The 19,925-nt window shown below is 47.7% G+C and overlaps 1 protein-coding gene across 6 annotated transcripts in view; it reads left to right on the forward strand.

Moving 5' to 3' along the window:
* The first annotated feature begins 1,435 nt into the window (after positions 1 to 1,435).
* The window catches only part of TP53I11 (tumor protein p53 inducible protein 11), a 47,004-nt gene continuing 28,514 nt past the window's right edge, over positions 1,436 to 19,925 (forward strand). The window contains exons 1-2 of one of the 6 annotated variants that reach the window (XM_044271052.1): positions 1,570 to 1,637; positions 6,063 to 6,153. The gene's annotated coding sequence lies outside the window, so the exon portion shown is untranslated. Of the gene's footprint in view, positions 1,481 to 1,533; positions 1,655 to 5,050; positions 5,098 to 6,062; positions 6,154 to 19,346; positions 19,464 to 19,925 lie in introns of those variants that run through there. The other 5 variants (XM_044271055.1, XM_044271051.1, XM_044271053.1 and 2 more) reach the window with 5 other exon arrangements.

A 19,925-nucleotide genomic window follows, 5' to 3' on the forward strand; every position in this document is an offset into this window, starting at 1 on the left:
CAATTCTGTATCTATTGGTTAGTGGGTCACACACATCAGAACTCAGACCACCTGGGCTGTATTATTTCTGCCCTGTATATCCCGTGTGAACCTGACTGGGAGGGAATGTTTGCAGAAGCAGTAAACTGGCAGCGTGTCCCTTACATAGGGCTGCTGTGGGCAGGACTGCCAGGACCCTCCATGTGAGTGACTGTACTCTTCACATGTATAGAAAATAATCTAATGCCCCCCATGCAAAATCTATGCAGTCATTTTGGGTCTGTCACTCTGCTTTCCCAGAGTCCTGATTGGGAAATCTGCCTGTGATTCTGGAGCAGAGCTGTTACTAATGAGGGGAAGATGAGTAACAACCCTTAGGCTATGTCTACACAACGACATTTGTCGCGCAACATTTTGTTGCACTAATGTCGTGCGACAATTTTTATAATGGCAGTCTATGGTGTCGCACTGCGACGCAACAGTCGCAGAAAATCGCAGAAAAATTGTTGCGCGACATTAGTGCGACAAAATGTCGCGCGACAAATGTTGCAGTGTAGTTGTGCCCTATCTGTCGTCGTGTACATGTAGCCTTATGGGAGGGTAAAAGGGCCATTATTTGTCACCCAGCTTTTCCAGGAACAGAGCATTCCCATTGTTCACATGAGGACTTGTGCCCTGTGGGATGAATGGTGCTGGGGGAGGGGGTCCTGCTGTGCCCATTACGGTATAATGGACCCCTAGGTCCTGCAGAATTTTAGGGGAGGATGAATGGGCTGGAATAATGCGGCATAATGCACTAAGCCATGCAGAAAGCTGGCACTGCCCGCGGGCACCGACGTCCAGGCCTAATGCACATTTCTGAGGACATGTGAAACAATGTGGCGAGGCTGTTACATTGTTTCTCGTTGCCCCTGGTTACAGGATAGTGAACGGTTCTGAGCCCAGACCATAGATAGACTTGTAGCGGTCACCCAGCTTTCCCAGAATCCTGAATGGCAAGCTGCATAGTAATGCAAGGGGGTAACTGGGCCCAATGCAAAATCTGCATCAGGGCTCTGCCATGTGTGGATGGGGCCCCTTAGGGCCCTTGTAATACCACATAGCAGGTCTGCCACTGAGCTGGGTCGCCCGTCATGCTGCACTGTTGTGGTGGTCACCCAGCTTTCCCAGAGACAGATATATAATATTTACATATAAAGACCCAGCTTTCCTCAATGGCAGGGCTGCCCAGTTACCATGGCACATTTTGGGTTATCATTCAGGCGTCAAGGAAAGCTGTATGACAATCGCCATGGACATAATGGCGACCATACTGGTTGTCACCCAGCTTTCCCAGGAACAGAAAGTTGTCGGTGGAGGTTTTAAAGGGATTGTCCAGGCAGGTGATGGGAGGGCTGCGGTTCCTCTTCCCCGCATATATAGAATGAGGAAAGTTCTCGGGAAGAAGCAGAAACTTCTCGGCCATCCTCGTCACGGTCTCGGGGAGTGGGTGTCCCGTGAGGTGAGTGGGAGGGCGCGGAGTGCGCGCTGGGCGGGACATTACGGTAATGAGTGCGCCTGTGCCGGGGATTACGGTGAGGCGCTCAGTATGCTGTGGCTCGGAGAGGAGAGTCGGGAGTCTCGGGGAGAGCGAGCAGCGACCGGGGAGACGGCTGCCAGTGAGTGCGGACCCCCGGTGTGTGAGAGACTGCACCCACTGTGTGTGTGAGAGACTGCACCCCACTATGTGAGACTGCACCCCACTGTGTGTGTGAGAGACTGCACCCCCACTATGAGAGACTGCACCCCCACTATGAGAGACTGCACCCCCACTATGAGAGACTGCACCCCCACTATGAGAGACTGCACCCCCACTATGAGAGACTGCACCCCACTATGTGAGACTGCACCCCACTATGAGAGACTGCACCCCACTGTGTGTGTGAGAGACTGCACCCTACTATGTGTGAGAGACTGCACCCTACTATGTGTGTGTGAGAGACTGCACCCTACTATGTGTGTGTGTGAGACTGCACCCTACTATGTGTGTGTGTGAGACTGCACCCTACTATGTGTGTGTGTGTGTGAGACTGCACCCCACTGTGTGTGTGTGAGACTGCACCCCACTGTGTGTGTGAGACTGCACCCCACTGTGTGTGTGAGACTGCACCCCACTGTGTATGTGAGACTGCACCCCACTGTGTGAGTGAGAGACTGCACCCCACTGTGTGAGTGAGAGACTGCACCCCACTGTGTGAGTGAGAGACTGCACCCCACTGTGTGTGTGAGAGACTGCCCCCACTATGAGAGACTGCACCCCCACTATGAGAGACTGCACCCCCACTATGAGAGACTGCACCCCCACTATGAGAGACTGCACCCCCACTATGAGAGACTGCACCCCACTATGTGAGACTGCACCCCACTATGAGAGACTGCACCCCACTGTGTGTGTGAGAGACTGCACCCCACTGTGTGTGAGAGACTGCACCCTACTATGTGTGTGTGAGAGACTGCACCCTACTATGTGTGTGTGTGACTGCACCCTACTATGTGTGTGTGTGACTGCACCCTACTATGTGTGTGTGTGAGACTGCACCCTACTATGTGTGTGTGTGAGACTGCACCCCACTGTGTGTGTGTGTGTGAGACTGCACCCCACTGTGTGTGTGTGTGTGAGACTGCACCCCACTGTGTGTGTGTGTGTGAGACTGCACCCCACTATGTGTGTGTGTGAGAGACTGCACCCCACTGTGTGTGTGTGTGTGAGACTGCACCCCACTGTGTGTGTGTGTGTGAGACTGCACCCCACTGTGTGTGTGTGTGAGACTGCACCCCACTGTGTGTGTGTGAGAGACTGCACCCCACTGTGTGTGTGTGTGTGAGAGACTGCACCCCACTGTGTGTGTGTGAGAGACTGCACCCCACTGTGTGTGTGTGAGAGACTGCACCCCACTGTGTGTGTGTGAGAGACTGCACCCCACTGTATGTGGACTCTATTTCTCTGTGTGTGACTGCACCTCACCTATTTTGTCACCTATTTTGTATGTACCTGGATGTTGCCCCCTTTCTGACTTGGGCCGTGCACCTGCTTCTGTGTGACTGTGGGTTCTAAACCCCTCTGTCTGCTCCCTACTGTGTGGGTGCTGCACCCCTCTCTTTGACTGTGTGGGTGCTGCACCCCTCTCTTTGACTGTGTGGGTGCTGCACCCCTCTCTTTGACTGTGTGGGTGCTGCACCCCTCTCTTTGACTGTGTGGGTGCTGCACGCCTCTCTTTGACTGTGTGGGTGCTGACTCCCCATATCTGTGCTGTACCCCACTTTCTTTGTAGCTGTCTACTGCAGCCCTCATACTGGATATAAGCGCTCGGCCGTTATGACAGAACTGTATGTGATTTGCGCAGGAGATTTGGCGTCGTACGGTGCCCTCTTTTACCTCTTTCTGCCTGTGGTCCCCCTTTGTTTCTCTTTTTCTCCCCTTCTGGTTGTGGCGCCCCACTTTTATCTCCCTTGCTTTTTCTCGCTGTGGCGTCCCCCTTTATTTCTGTCTCTCTCTCGGACTCCCCCTTATCTCTCCTCTCTCTCTGGATACATATATATATTCTCGCGCTATGGTGCCCCCCCCCCCCCCTTTTATCTCTCTTTCTCTGGCTATGGTGCCCCCCCCCCCCTTTTATCTCTCTTTCTCTGGCTATGGTGCCCCCCCCCCCTTTTATCTCTCTTTCTCTGGCTATGGTGCCCCCCCCCCTTTTATCTCTCTTTCTCTGGCTCTGGTGCCCCCCCCCCCTTATCTCTTTCTCGCGCTATGGTGCCCCCCTTTATCTCTCTTTCTCGCGCTATGGTGCCCCCGTTTATCTCTCTTTCTCGCGCTATGGTGCCCCCCTTTATCTCTCTTTCTCGCGCTATGGTGCCCCCCTTTATCTCTCTTTCTCGCGCTATGGTGCCCCCCTTTATCTCTCTTTCTCGCGCTATGGTGCCCCCCTTTATCTCTCTTTCTCTGGCTATGGTGCCCCCCCCCCTTTTATCTCTCTTTCTCTGGCTATGGTGCCCCCCTTTCTCTCTCTTTCTTTGGCTATGGTGCCCCCCCTTTCTCTCTCTTTCTCTGGCTATGGTGCCCCCCCCCCTTTTATCTCTCTTTCTCTGGCTATGGTGCCCCCCTTTCTCTCTCTTTCTCTGGCTATGGTGCCCCCCTTTCTCTCTCTTTCTCTGGCTATGGTGCCCCCCTTTCTCTCTCTTTCTCTGGCTATGGTGCCCCCCTTTCTCTGGCTATGGTGCCCCCCTTTCTCTCTCTTTCTCTGGCTATGGTGCCCCCCTTTCTCTCTCTTTCTCTGGCTATGGTGCCCCCCCTTTCTCTCTCTTTCTCTGGCTATGGTGCCCCCCCCCCCCCTTTTATCTCTCTTTCTCTGGCTATGGTGCCCCCCCCCCTTTTATCTCTCTTTCTCTGGCTATGGTGCCCCCCCCCCTTTTATCTCTCTTTCCTGGCTATGGTGCCCCCCCCCCCTTTTATCTCTCTTTCTCTGGCTATGGTGCCCCCCCCCCCTTTTATCTCTCTTTCTCTGGCTATGGGTGCCCCCCCCCCCCTTTTATCTCTCTTTCTCTGGCTATGGTGCCCCCCCCCCCCCCCCTTTTATCTCTCTTTCTCTGGCTTATGGTGCCCCCCCCCCCTTTTATCTCTCTTTCTCTGGCTATGGTGCCCCCCCCCCTTTTTATCTCTCTTTCTCTGGCTATGGTGCCCCCCCCCTTTTATCTCTCTTTCTCTGGCTATGGTGCCCCCCTTTCTCTCTCTTTCTCTGGCTATGGTGCCCCCCTTTCTCTCTCTTTCTCTGGCTATGGTGCCCCCCTTTCTCTCTCTTTCTCTGGCTATGTGCCCCCTTCTCTCTCTTCTCTGGCTATGGTGCCCCCCTTTCTCTCTCTTCTCTGGCTATGGTGCCCCCCTTTCTCTCTCTTTCTCTGGCTATGGTGCCCCCTCCCCCCATCTCTCTTTCTCTGGCTATGGTGCCCCCCTTTCTCTCTCTGACTGTGGTGCAGCATCTCGTTACATATAATACATGATTTTACATTACTTTTCCCCAAGACCCTTTGGAATCTGATTATGATGAAGAAGATTAATCAAGGTTATTTGTGGAAATTAATTACGGGGTAAATGCATAATGCCGACATAAAGATACAGCAGCGGTATAAATCGCTACGAAGGATGCTACTGTTGACAGTCAAGTTTACTATAGATTGTATAGATGTAGCAGTGCTGAATGTGTTGTATTCTTTTTGGCTGTACTGCTTGTTTGTCCTGAGCTACAACTCTGTGTAATGTAGTGCATGTCGAACGAAAGCCAAGTTATTATTAGTCACATTGACAAATTGGACTCTGCTACATCTGTATGTTGTTGTGAAGTGGTTAACCCAGTTTTCTCTTTGGCTCTGCCACAAACATCTGCCAGGGATAAACCTCCACCCGCCAGGCTCCTGTATGTCCGTGTAAGTCCCCAGTAATTGCATCTATGGAGAAGGGACCGTTATCGACCTCTAACCTCGTCTCTTCAGCTGTCCGGGGCCCCTCGGTGTGGAAAATATTCTCCCTGCCAGTTCTGAGGGACTCTGTATGTTTTCGGTACAGTTCTGCCTTGTACCCCAGGGCTTAAGAAAATAACTTGTTTTCAGGATTTTTCATAAAGTGGGAGTGACATTCTCCCATAGACCTTGGTCATAGCGACTCCTGAGGGTCTCGTGTTATTTCGAGCTATGCCCAATGTTTTTGGACGTTTATCACCCCCCCCCCCCCCCCCCGTGCCCAATATTTACCAAATACTTTTATTATGTTGTATCTGTTTACCGAATATCTTGCATAGATATCCAGTGCCCTGTCTGCTGCCTCTGGGAAAGCTGTGGGACAACCAGTGGCCTTCACCAAGCTTTTCCAGATCGCTGCATAAATAGGCAGTTCCATATTGACTGTGGGATGTATCATTGCATGTTTGTCATTGTCAGGAGTCTGAGAAAGCTGAGTGACAACCAGTAGGGTAGCTGTGAGGGGCATTACTCCTCTTCTCCATGATCCTGCACGCTTAGTAATCTGGAATATGTTATTGCACATTTGTCATTTCCAGGAGCCTGAGAAAGCTGAGTGACAACCGACAGAGCTGCTTTGACAACTCCAAAGGGACATCACCCAGCTTCTCCGGATTCCTGCATGGATAGGTATTGATATATTTAATGTGTGATGTATTACTGCAGAGTTGCCATTATTAGGGGCACGAGAAAGCTGAGTAAAGACCAATAGGGTAACTCCGAGGGGGCATTACCCAGCTTCTCCAGATTCCTGCATGGATAGATAAATATATATGTAATGTGAGATGTATTATTGTAGACCTGGCATATTCAGGAGCCTATGAATACCCATAGGATAGCTCGGAGGGGCATTACCCAGCTTCTCCAGATTCCTGCTGGGTAGTAATATATTTAATGTGGGATGTATTATTGCACAGATGCTATTTTCAGGAGCCTGGGAAAGGTGGGTGACTACCAGTACGGCTTTGAGGAGACGTCACCCAGCTTCTCTGGTTTCCAGAATGGCAAATCTATGATGCATGAAACATTTTGATGTATTGCTGCGTATTTACCATTCTGGGGTCTAATAAAGCTGGATGACAACCCCTATGAAAGCTGCAGTGGCTAAATAGATTTGACAGAAGAGGACATTTCAAGGATTTATATTCAGTTTATTGGCTTTGTCTTTGTTTTTTCTCAGGGCTAACTCAGGGGGATTGAACCCTCCTTATGTCTGGTTTTGGTTTGCATAATCCATGCCCAATAATAATACCCGAGCGCCTTGGGACTTTCATTGGTTAATTCATTTGTTACAGCAGTGGCGTCATGATGGGGGGGCTGCCAACATTATCATAGGCTTTTCATGGGGTCTCATGGTGGTTGAGTGTAATCATGGTCTTTCCCATGGGATCAGTCACATGTTTTGATCTACGTCAGGATGATACATTTTCACTTCCAAATTGCCCATAAAGTGAATGGATAGTTCTAGCTACAGGCTCGGTCACATAGCCCGCCAGGAGGGCTGGTGGTCAGGTTGCCAAGGCAGGACAGGCTTCTAGTGGCAACTGACGCAGATGCATATGAAAGAGCTCTGATACAATGTAACAAACTGTTCTTTTGTATCAGTTAAGCATGGTCAGGACAAAATGCTACCATTCACTGACAGCAAGCGCAGGAAGTCCGCTACATATTTTAAGTATGACTTGCTAACATTAAGGCTGTGCACTGCAGTGTTGCATCTTACAGTTGAGGTTCTCCTTGGGGCTGTTGGCGCCGCTGTTGTGTGAAATCTATTGTAATGGTGGCTGAGAGACCACCTGCGATGCCTACTAGAAGATGCAGCGTCGCTTCTATAATCTATCCTGGATCATTGGATCACACAGGATAAGGGTTTGCATTGCTAAAAGGCAACTTCATTTTGTAGCCATAGTATAAGCACTGTTGCATATCCAATGAGTTTTGACTGTAGGACCTCATTAATGGTAGACCATGGATGCCAGGTCACCAGCTCTGCTCTTTGTTCCATCTGATCAAGGCTGTGATGTCAGACACTGCTTGACCTTTAGCTTTTATAGGCTGGATGTAGCAGAGCTGAATATGGCTTTTCCTGAGCTCAGCATTGCTTGTGTATTCTGACCAGCAATCCTATGTAAAATGCTAAATAACACACGACAAACTCCGCTCTGCTACATCTGTACCTAACGCAACGTGTCTGAGAGCAGCTGAAAATCCAAGAAAAGCTGCGACTGATCCAGGGGCCATCCTCGGCTCTGCTGTCTCTGACTTTGTGATTGTGGTAAGAACGGCTGCCGTTGTCCCGGTATGAGTTTATTGATAAGTGTTGTGGTAGATGGAAGGGTTAACAGCGAGCAGAATGCCAGGTGCAGAATAATATCACCCCACGCGCTTTTCTTAATTCAGAATGTCTTCAATCCCACAGCTTCCGCTGCGCTCTGCTATACCACTAGCCAGCACACATCTTCTAGACATCCTGTCTACAGAGAGCTGGATGAGGGGGTAAGTGGGGAATCTGTGGCAGAGCTCCTGCCGGGCATGGGGTATAACTGGCTATAGATTGGTAAGTGAATGCTGGCATGGGCATAAGACACCAGAGAGGCTGGGTGCAGGAGACGGATGCTGCGGAGTTCTGGCAGTTCACCCCCTGCCTGAGAGGTTGGTATTGATAGACCCCATTGGGTCTGGGACTGGATCGCTGGTATTGGGTGAAAATCCATCAATGTCAGGGCCTCTGCTTTGTGCCATCTGGGCAATGCCACCGTGCCAAACTTTAGTACATACGGCCATTGGTAGATTGGAATCAGTTGCTGGTGATAAGCGGAATGCTGGATCTTGGGGGGGATACTGGGTGCAGCATTGGGAATTTGGACAACTGGAAATGTGAGAGGACCCATGGAAACTGGGAACCTCTCCACTGGCACTGGGAAGGTAGCACTGCTACAAGAAGAGAACCCAGCTACTGGTAAAGATGTCAAGGAACCTGTGACTGGAAATTCTGCTGCAAAGAGAGGACCCAAGAATGTGGACATTTTCGTTCTGGAAGTCTTGTCACCAAATACTGGAATGAGGGGTACCCAGCTAATGGGAAGGAGCATGCCCAGGAGGGTAGGGAAGCCTGGTATTTGGAGAACCTGAGAATAGAACCTTGGGAAGAAGATGATTAGAAATGTAAGCCATGCCGAGGAACCTAAAGTGAACTGGAAATGAAAAGCTGGCACTGGGAAGACTGGAAGGAAGTAGGAGTGCAAAGCAGATTTGGGAGTACTTAGAGGGGCAGATTGACTGCGACCACTGAACACGATCGTCACGTCTGTAGCGTTGAGTGAACAATAAGAGGTCAATGGATGGGAGCGTGCCCGGCGTCAATAATCACCCTGGCACCTCGATGCACACAGAGATCCGTATTTATCTCATCTGCGTCTTCACGCAGCAGCTCTGATGGGAGTAGTAGCCTTCTTCATAGCCCTGGCATCAGTGCTGCCCAAGTCCTGCAACTTAATAATATACTTTGTGTAGCCATTCCTCGTTGTCTTGAAGATCTCTGCTTGCTGTCAGGGATAGAAACATTCTCGTTTTACTTCCAGAGGCTGGAAACGTGTCCGGATTGTGAGACATCCTGTTCCAACCAGATTTCCTAGTAAAATGACGGAGCGGGCTATTACCTAATCCTTTCCAATTATAGGAGAAAATGCTTTATCGCAGCTTTGGTGGTGTGAAGAGATCCTGTGGCGTCGTTCTTAGTGGTCCCTCTTGACTAGGATTTGCAGCCTCTGCTTTCATGACCTGTAATCCATACGGCTTATTACAGTGTCTTTGAGCCTTGGCTGGTTCGGGGGGGGAAGGGGGGTGAGAGACCTGTAGGAGTCACAAACCTCAATCAGCCGGGGCCTGGCGTACAAACTACTGGACTAGAGACCAGCGTTTTACAGTCTTGCACTGATGTACTCCACTCACATCTAAAGCTACATACGGAATTCTCTTGGAAATGGGCTGCAGCTTAGGCCTCGTGCACCACGACCACTGATGGTGTCCGTGTGCGCAGCCACAATGCAATACAGGTCCTTCTAAAAAAATTAGCATATTGTGATAAAGTTCATTATTTTCTGTAATGTACTGATAAACATTAGACTTTCATATATTTTAGATTCATTACACACCAACTGAAGTAGTTCAAGCCTTTTATTGTTTTAATATTGATGATTTTGGCTACAGCTCATGAAAACCCCAAATTTCCTATCTAAAAAAATTAGCATATTTCATCCGACCAATAAAAGAAAAGTGTTTTTAATACAAAAAAAGTCAACCTTCAAATAATGATGTTCAGTTCTGCACTCAATACTTGGTCGGGAATCCTTTTGCAGAAATGACTGCTTCAATGCGGCGTGGCATGGAGGCAATCAGCCTGTGGCACTGCTGAGGTGTTATGGAGGCCCAGGATGCTTCAATGCGGCGTGGCATGGAGGCAATCAGCCTGTGGCACTGCTGAGGTGTTATGGAGGCCCAGGAGGCTTCGATAGCGGCCTTAAGCTCATCCAGAGTGTTGGGTCTTGCGTCTCTCAACTTTCTCTTCCCAATATCCCACAGATTCTCTATGGGGTTCAGGTCAGGAGAGTTGACAGGCCAATTGAGCCCAGTAATACCATGGTCAGTAAACCAGTTACCAGTGGTGTTGGCGCTGTGAGCAGGTGCCAGGTCGTGCTGAAAAATGACATCTTCATCTCCATAAAGCTTTTCAGCAGATGGAAGCATGAAGTGCTCCAAAATCTCCTGATAGCGGCTGCATTGACCCTGCCCTTGATAAAACACAGTGGACCAACACCAGCAGCTGACATGGCGCCCCAGACCATCACTGACTGTGGGTACTTGACACTGGGCTTCAGGCATTTTGGCATTTCCCTCTCCCCAGTCTTCCTCCAGACTCTGGCACCTTGATTTCCCAATGACATGCAACAGTCCAGCGCTGCTTCTCTGTAGCCCAGGTCAAGCGCTTCTGACACTGTTTCTGGTTCAAAAGTGGCTTGACCTGGGGAATGCGGCCCCTGTAGCCCATTTCCTGCACACGCCTGTACACGGTGGCTCTGGATGTTTCTACTCCAGACTCAGTCCACTGCTTCCGCAGGTCCCCCAAGGTCTGGAATCGGTCCTTCTCCACAATCTTCCTCAGGGTCCGGTCACCTCTTCTCGTTGTGCAGCGTTTTCTGCCACACTTTTTCCTTCCCACAGACTTCCCACTGAGGTGCCTTGATACAGCGCTCTGGGAACAGCCTATCCGTTCAGAAATTTCTTTCTGTGTCTTACCCTCTTGCTTGAGGGTGTCAATGATGGCCTTCTGGACAGCAGTCAGGTCGGCAGTCTTACCCATGATTGCGGTTTTGAGTAATGAACCCGGCTGGGAGTTTTTAAAAGCCTCAGGAATCTTTAGCAGGTGTTTAGAGTTAATTAGTTGATTCAGATGATTAGGTTAATAGCTCGTTTAGAGAACCTTTTCATGATATGCTAATTTTTTGAGATAGGAATTTTGGGTTTTCATGAGCTGTATGCTAAAATCATCAATATTAAAACAATAAAAGGCTTGAACTACTTCAGTTGGTGTGTAATAAATCTAAAATATATGAAAGTCTAATGTTTATCAGTACATTACAGAAAATAATAACCTTTATCACAATATGCTAATTTTTTGAGAAGGACCTGTATATATTCTTGGAAGCCCCATTAAGATGAAGCTGGACAGCAGCATCTGCACCTTGTCTTGTGTGTTTATTAATGGCAGTACCCAGGATCTCATGTTTTGCTAGGAGGATGGCCAGTCCTGCGCAGGGTCTGCCAGCAGCAGCAGTTGTGGGAACTCCTCGGTTGTTTTGCAGGTGAAAATCAAGCCTTTGCGTGCACTGCTATCGTTTCAGATCCCCCCCCCCCCCCCCCCCCTCTATTCTTCACCAGAGGCAGATAACACAGCTGCACTGCCTCTATACAGCACCACACCTGTCAACAGCAGGTACTGCAGCTCTGCTCAGGTCACCTCAATGGAGTCAAGCTGCAGTACCCAATACAACCTGTGCGCAGGAGTGGCGCTGTTTTGGGATGAAAGCAGCCAGGTTTTCTAATTCTCACCAGCCTCTTTAATACTTTTTCACGTCATGAAAAACTGCTCAGATGTGTCGGAGCTGGTTCTTCAGGAGTCTTTTTGTGAATCTTCTGTATAAGAGCCACTCCTTGTATTCTGGCCGGGCGTGCCAGGAGTGGGAGCCATGATTGTCTTCTGCATTCTGAAAAGGGGTTGTCTCATTCTTTAAATCGCAGAGTGTTTAAGCCACTCCCATTCTAGACAACAAACGCCCAGAATATGCAGTTTTTCGTAACTGTTACAATAAACCCACCCCTTACGCAGTCTGGGACTGTCTCTTTGCAAGCACTTTTTGTAGGCACTCTACTGTAATAGAAAGTTAACTGTACAAAAAATGCACTTCCTGTAGTTGCCCCCAATGTTTACACTGCGGAGCAGCTTGTTGTGGGAGGGCACACGGGATGATTGACAGCTTGGCTTTCAGAACAGGTGATGGCAGCGTCCTGTGAATATAAATGACTGCATGTCTTTCACCATTCTAATGGCTGTAGTTACGGGACCCCACTGTCTTTGCCCTATACCCCATTTTCCCTAAAAGTGGTGCAGCCTCTGTCCATAGGGAGCATCGCCCATAGACCCTGTATGAACTATAAATCTGCATTATTTTTAGAGTTGCATCCTCTTTCCTTTTGCCCATTTGTCAATGACCGGTGAGTGTCGGTCTATACTGCAGTTCTGTCTTTATATTCATGAAACAGAACTTTGCATTATTTTTTTTTATTTTATTTTTTTCTCATCCTGATCCGTAACCTGTTCTCGCTGGCTTCTTATTCTCTGTGAGGTCTCTGGGCTGTCGGTCTCGCTCGGTTTAGCTTAGCCCAGGGCTGCAGGGGAAAAAAACAGGAAGTTGGAATTGCGAAGTGAATTTGTGAGGCAACTGTCTGAAAAAGAGCGTTATTGAAGTGCGGGCTGGAAAAATGCCAGATTTCAATGGAATAATGAAGTATTGATAATTCTGCTTCTCTGGGGAAGGGGGGGGGGGGGGGGGTTGGAAGAGGCCCCCTTAATGAATAGTGTTCATAGTCTTGCAGTTCAAGAAATACGGTTTAATAAAAGTCTTGGAATTCTACTCTGAGGAGCTGGAAGTGACTCCCGGGCTTCTGTCGCTCTCCATGGTTAATGGCTCTCATCTTCTCGGCGCAGAAGTGTAGTTGACGTCTCTGCTCGTGTATTTCCTTAACATTTATGCAGAGTTCTGTAAAAGTCAATTCCTGGTTCTGTTTCTGGGAAAGCTGGCGCCGCCGCCCCCCCCCCCCCCCCCCCCCCCGATGATAAACTGTAATCTGCTGGTAACCTAGTGTTTTATCTCCCTGCAGCGCCTCCAAAGGGGAAATGAAGCATTACACGTACGTCCACTGTCATTGTCCTCCAGAGTACTGGGTATTCTCCGGATTATTACATGAGGTTCCCCGCAATAAAAACCAAATAGCAAAAATTTCACTTGCATTTCGCTGCGTATCCTGTGCCGAAATCTGCCCGCAAACCGCATCGTATTGATTTCAATGGGAAATCCACACAAGCAGCTCATACACTATTGCAGGGTTCAGCAACCAGCTGTTCAGAAACTACAACTCTCAGAATGCTTCATTCACTTCTGTGGGAGTTAGAAGAGCAGCTGAGAATGTTTGCATGCTGGGAGTTGTAGTTTCACGGCAGCTGGGGTGCTGAAGGTTGCTGATCCCTGCACTAGTGAATTTTTTTTATTTTCTTTTTTTACCACCACGAATATAATATCCACCGTGTGTCGGCTGCTACAGACACTGCATGGAAAATTCAGCGATTGGATCACGTGCATTGAGAAGGGATAAATCCACTTTGGTCAAACTGAAAATCCCGTTATCCAAACCTTCGTGAATTTGCTGGGAATTTCTCGAAATTCCGAGCCAATCCACAAAAATGTATCTTTCCCGGGATGTGGGTGGCGTTTATGTAAACCCTCCCCAGAAGTGGGTGTTTACAACAGATTTGGGGTGTTCGGGACAAGATTCATGTAAACTCTGCCCAGAAGTGGGTGTTCATGGCTGGTTTAGGGTGCACCCAGGTGGGGTTTATGTAAACCCTGCCCAGAAGTGGGTGTTCACGGTTTTGTGGCGTGTCCATGCCCGTACAGATTGTAATCGTGCCACTGTAACCGCATGTGGATTACCGCTAATTGTCGCCCATCACCTATACTTGCCAAGGTTTACATTGGTTTCTAAACCAGAACTAGTTTTAACTGGACATATTTTACAGTCGGTGACCTAGACAAGACGGGCGACAACCAGTTTGGTCCATATTAGTGGCTGTATTGACCACCCAGTTTTTCCAGAGAAGCAGATATGAGAAAGGAAGAAAAATGTGAAGTCGACCAATCACAGCGCAGCTCTCATTTCTTGTGGTGCTCTAAGAAAATGAAAGCTGCCTTGTGATTGGTTGCTATGGGCAACGAAGACTATATTCCATTCAGACAGATTCCCTGATGTTGGGTGATTGTTATTTAAGCAGTTCCCTCAAACAGAAGATGATCTTTGAATCAAAGAAATAACTCCGTCCCTGCGACAGGGAAATTGTCTCCAGTCCGCCACTGGGTGTCCCCTACGGAGAGGCAGAACGCTGGCGGTCTAGTGCAGACACTTCAGCCAGCCAAGTGTGATGGCGACAGATCTCGTATAGAAATAAATTCCGGAAAGCATAGAGGGAAGGGGTCAGAGCGCCATGTTCACCCGAGGAGGGTAGAAAGTGATGCTGTTGCCCATAACGACGAATCAGATTCCAGTTCTCATTTTTCAGAGGCCCTTGTAAAAATATAACAAGCAGTTTGATTGGTTGCTAGGGGCAGCTGCGCCATTTTCCATACCATGAGTTTTAATATGTTGGGTCTTATTTACAAACCCTTTCGGGGACATTTATCAAAACTGCTGTAACGTAGAACTAGCTAAGGCTACTTTCACACTAGCGTTTTTTTTTGCTGGATCCGGCAGGGTTCAGCAAAAAACGCGTCCGTTACTGACAATGCAACCATCTGCATCCGTTATGAACGGATCCGGTTGTATTATCTTTAACATTGCCAAGACAGATTCGTCATGAACTCCATTGAAAGTCAATGGGGGACAGATCTGTTTCCTATTGTGTCAGATAAAACAGATCCGTTTTGCTCCACATCCCAGGACGGAAAGCAAACTTTCGCGATGGGGATGCAACCGAACGGAATGCAGTTTGGAGCTCTCCGTTCTGTTCAGTTACGTTCTGTCCTCAATGACAATGAATGGGGACAAATCGGCAGTGTTTTTCTCCGGTATTGAGACCCTATGACGGATCTCAATACCGGAAAATAGAAGCGCTAGTGTAAAAGTAGCCTTAGTTGCCCATATCAACCAATCAGATTCCACCTTTCATTCTTCAGAGCTCCTTTTGAAAAATGAAAGTTGGAATCTGATGACCCCCATTGTGTTCGATTGGCTTAGTTATGCTTCCCTTCGCCGTCCCAACATATTGCCAAGAAGGGGTGTCCGTTATTTTTTTTAAATTATTATTGCATTTTACTAATTTTGGGCTAAAAATAATGTTTTCAATTGATCTTTATTAAATATCTTCAGCTGTTTTGAGATCAGGGCGTTAAAAATGTGTCTGATTGCAAGCTGTCACTTTTCTTTTTTCCTTTTGAATCCTGTTGTCTGATGGCTCATGTGTAGCTCTTATACCTGACCTTCTGACCTCATAAATACTTAATAATAAAACTCAAAAACGGAGCTATATGAGAGTGTTCGAGGTTAGGAGATCAGAAATGAGAGCTAAATATGAGCTGTCAGACGACGGGATTCAAAATAATGTATCAGTGTAAGGCCTCATGCACACGACCGTTGTGTTCCGTTCCGCAAAATGGGGTTCCGTTTTTGTTTCCGTGTGTCTTCCTTTTATTTTTGGAGGATCACCAGACATGAAGGAAAGTAAAAAAAAAAAAAAAATCGAAGACAGGTTTGCCATGCAAATGATAGGGAAAAAAACGGACTCGCGGATGACAATCTTGTGTGCCTCCGTGGTTTTTAGTGGTCCCATTGACTTGAATGGGTCCACGAACCGTTGTCCGCGAAAATAATAGGACAGGTTATATTTTTTTTTTGACGGACTGGAACCACGGATCGCGGACGCGGATGACAAACGGTGCATTAGCCGAGTTTTCAACTGACCCCATTGAAAGTCAATGGGTCCGCAGAAAATCACGATAAACGGCACAACGGTCGTGTGCATGAGGCCTAAGCCAATGAGCTCCAACCTGTGGCTCTCCAGCTGGTTCAAAACTACAACTCTCAGCATGCCCTGACAACCTGTAGCTGCCAGAGCATTCTAGTTATACAGACGCAGACCATCCACTGTCGGCTGAACATCACATTTCTCTCATTACCCACACGGACACAGTGTAGCACACTTTGGGCTCTGAACGTTAAAGGTTTCTATATGGCAACAGCTAGCAGAGATCTTAACAATGTTGAGCATAGTGCACACAAAGTATATCTATATGCAAATATTTCCTGAGAAGGGCGAGGGGTAGAGGACCCATGTGTGATACATATGGTGTATGGCAGAGGTCTCCGACCTGTGGTGAAACTACAACCCTCAGCATCACTTTTTGCTTTAAAAAATACTCTTTTGTGGGTTCAAGGGAAGCTGTGCTGATCTGGTTGTCGTACTTGTGAATGACGGTTTTGAGCTGGTTTCCTGGAAGTGCGGTTTGTTATGTACTGGTGTACGGGGGAGGGGCGGCATACGTCGAGCTGACGACCGCAGGTAACCTTCTCACGTTGGTTATAAACACGTGTCATGGGCACATTTCATGCATCAGGGCTTATATGGTATGGCGTAAGTACATAGACGACTGGCACGATATTGACGTTGGCATCTTAATAAGGGAAAGCGCTATGACCGGAGCCTAATCGTTCCATAAAATAGCACCTCAGTGGGTGCGAGCTGTTTTATACCAGTCTGACTGCAGATCACTGACATACAGGCTGCCACAAATGACGACCTGCAGTGGAATCGTGACACAACTTCTATTAAGCCTGTAATGGTTTTATTAATACTCCAGTGCTGCTTTCATAATTCTGCTGTTGTAAATGGTCAACAAGATGGTTGTACCGGAGTTCATATAAAGCCAGGGGTTAGTTAATTTCCTGCATCAGATTATTGTACAGTATCTGGCGTTAAAATCAACGCTTCCCAGAATGCAAATTACTTTCCCTACACTGAACCAGCAGGGAATGCTCTGAGGTATAAAGTATGCAATCTGTACAGAATAGTGAGTGCAGCTCTGAAGTATAATACAAGATGTAACTCAGGATCAGTACAGGATAAGTAATTTAATGTATGTACACAGTGACTGCACCAGCAGAATAGTGAGTGCAGCTCTGGAGTATAATACAGGATGTAACTCAGGATCAGTACAGGATAAGTAATGTATGTACACAGTGACTGCACCAGCAGAATAGTGAGTGCAGCTCTGCAGTATAATACAGGATGTAACTCAGGATCAGTACAGGATAAATAATGTATGTACACAGTGACTGCACCAGCAGAATAGTGAGTGCAGCTCTGGAGTATAATACAGGATGTAACTCAGGATCAATACAGGATAAGTAATGTATGTACACAGTGAGTGCAGCTCTGGAGTATAATCGGGCTCGGACTGGCCCCCAGGGATACAGGGTAATCCCCCGGTGGGCCCCTGAGAAGGTAGGCCCCTAGTATCCCACCCGCTGCACAAGTGGCACATAACACATTAGACTTGCAGCACCTCAACCAGCCTATGTTCATATTAAAAACAATTTTTTGTATATAAAAACATGTTAGATTATTTATTATATTTGAATGTATCCGTACGGAGGGCCCCCATAATACATTTTACTGGTGGGCCCTAGGTACCCCAGTCCAACACTCAGTATAATACAGGATGTAACTCGGGATCAGTACAGGATAAGTAATGTATGTACACAGTGACTGCACCAGCAGAATAGTGAGTGCAGCTCTGGAGTATAATACAGGGTGTAACTCAGGATCAGTACAGGATAAGTAATGTAATGTATGTGCACAGTGACTGCACCAGCAGAATAGTGAGTGCAGCTCTGGAGTATAATACAGGATAGATTTTAAGGGATTAAGATCTCCTCACTTTTTACAGTAATTATAGTAATGTGCACCTGGGAATTGTAATTTATGCAATTCTCTAATATTCAAATGTGGATTCCTTGTTACTTAACCTGCAGGTCAATATTTGCAAGGACGAGCAGAGGGCAATAGTAGCCACTTTCTATTTCTGAGGCCACACACTTTGTAGACAGCAGATTGGATTAGGTGATAACATTAATCCTCCCTTCTGCACTTTGTCACATCCCTAATTGGTGTCACCTTATGACGGCTCTCATTCCACATCCTGCACAATAGTGATGTGCAGCAGCCCAGCGTGATGTCAGATTCATCCATTTTATGTTGATGTAACGCTCACTGGTGGAAGGATATGTAACGGGCGAGAAACGCTACTGCTGGTCCTACTGTAAGGTCCCTAGAGAACCATGAGTCGTCAGCAGTGGTGTACATAGAGAAGTAAGGGCCCCATAGCAAGGATCAAACCAGGCCCCCCACACAGTACAGAAGGGTTTCCGCCTAAACGCCATCAGTGACCCTTGGGCCATTTTTCCACTGCTTCATTTGCAAAAAGTTGTTCCTTTAGTGCAGGCATCCTCAAACTGCGGCCCTCCAGCTGTTGCAAAACTACAACTCCCAGCATGCTCGAACAGCCTACAGGTATCAGCCTACAGCAGGGCATTGTGGGAGTTGTAGTTTTACAACAGCTGGAGGGCCGCAGTTTGAGGATGCCTGCTTTAGAGGGTGGAGTCCTGACCAAGTTTTCACATTCAGTAGAAGAGGAGATGATCCCAACTAAGACTGGGCCCCCTCTTGCCCTGGGCCCCATAGCAGTCGCATGGTCTGCCGCTATGGTAGTTACGCCCCTGTCAGGTACTCAGTCATGTCTCCAGTGACTTGATTAGAATATTCCATTCCATCACAAAACTTCTGCCACTTTCTAATATACTTTGTTCCAGTTCTTTACCATTTGGGAGATCTCTGGTAACTGGCAGTGAATTGAAACCTTTTTTTATTTTGAGTCAAGAGGTCGACCTAAAAGTACTTCCTGCTGGAGGTTTGCTACAATTGTATCCAGCCTAAATTATGAGCTACACTACAGTATACATTAGCTGCACTGATACATTGTAACTATCCGAAAAGGTGCTGTATTTATCCCAAAAAGGAAGAAATATAGTGGATACAATTGTAACAAACCCTCAGCCATGAGGCATATGAGCTCGATAGGACTGCAGATAAAAGTGCGCAACCAAGGCGGCATCACCAAATATAGCTCTGCTACATCTGTACGTTAGACTCTTTCGTAAATGTGATTGACAGTTTAACTCCTCTGATTTACCATGTAGGTAGTAGGCTTCCTTTATTAAAAGCACAATGTGATATCATTGTGCTACATGACAAACTCGGCTCTGCTGCAGCTTTTGCTAGCCAGAGCACACATGCAGAATATGGAAAAACAAGCTGAAAGCTGCATTGTAGGGCCCCCTGGAGCCAAAGGAAATCCTGTCCCCTGTATGAATCCTTCCCTGCAGCGCCCGTCCCCCCTGTATCGCAGTGTTTACTAGGAGGAGGCACTGGAGTTATGCAGAGCTGTTTGTGTATATCTGCTCCCTGTGTTGCGTATGTCTCTGCGTAAGTGTGAGCCAATGTTTTTGCGAGGAAGGAATTGGTGAGGCGTTGCGTCTGCCAAGGACTCTTATTTTATGTGAGTAGCACAATGTGTGCAAATTGTGGGGTTTGTGCTGGCAGAAGGCAGTGACGGCGAAGTGTCAGCAGGAGGAGGGGGTTGTAGTGTAGCCCTCAGCACACTATCTTGGAGAATTCAAGCACCAAGGAAAAAGACACTTGATGAAGGTTTTTAGATACTGGTTTGGGAAGGATTGGCGGTCATGGATGAAATTGAGCACTCTGATCAATTCCAATTCAAGGGATTGTCTACTTTGGCAGAGAAACCTTCTCATAGGGTTTGCATTTTAGGTGCAGGCAGCTCTATGTGGTCTCTTCCCCTTATTGCCATTAATCCTAATTTTGTCCAGAGTGGACGTCTCCATCATCTTGGATAACGCACCTTTATATTGGTGTCATCCATGAGTGACGATTCCAGCCCCCGTTCTTCAGTGACAGTCTGTGGATCCCAAATGGTTGTCCGCATCACCTTTCTGGTCAT

The sequence above is a fragment of the Bufo gargarizans genome, chromosome 10 (assembly GCF_014858855.1).
Source record: "Bufo gargarizans isolate SCDJY-AF-19 chromosome 10, ASM1485885v1, whole genome shotgun sequence".
Taxonomy (NCBI): Eukaryota; Metazoa; Chordata; class Amphibia; order Anura; family Bufonidae; genus Bufo; species Bufo gargarizans.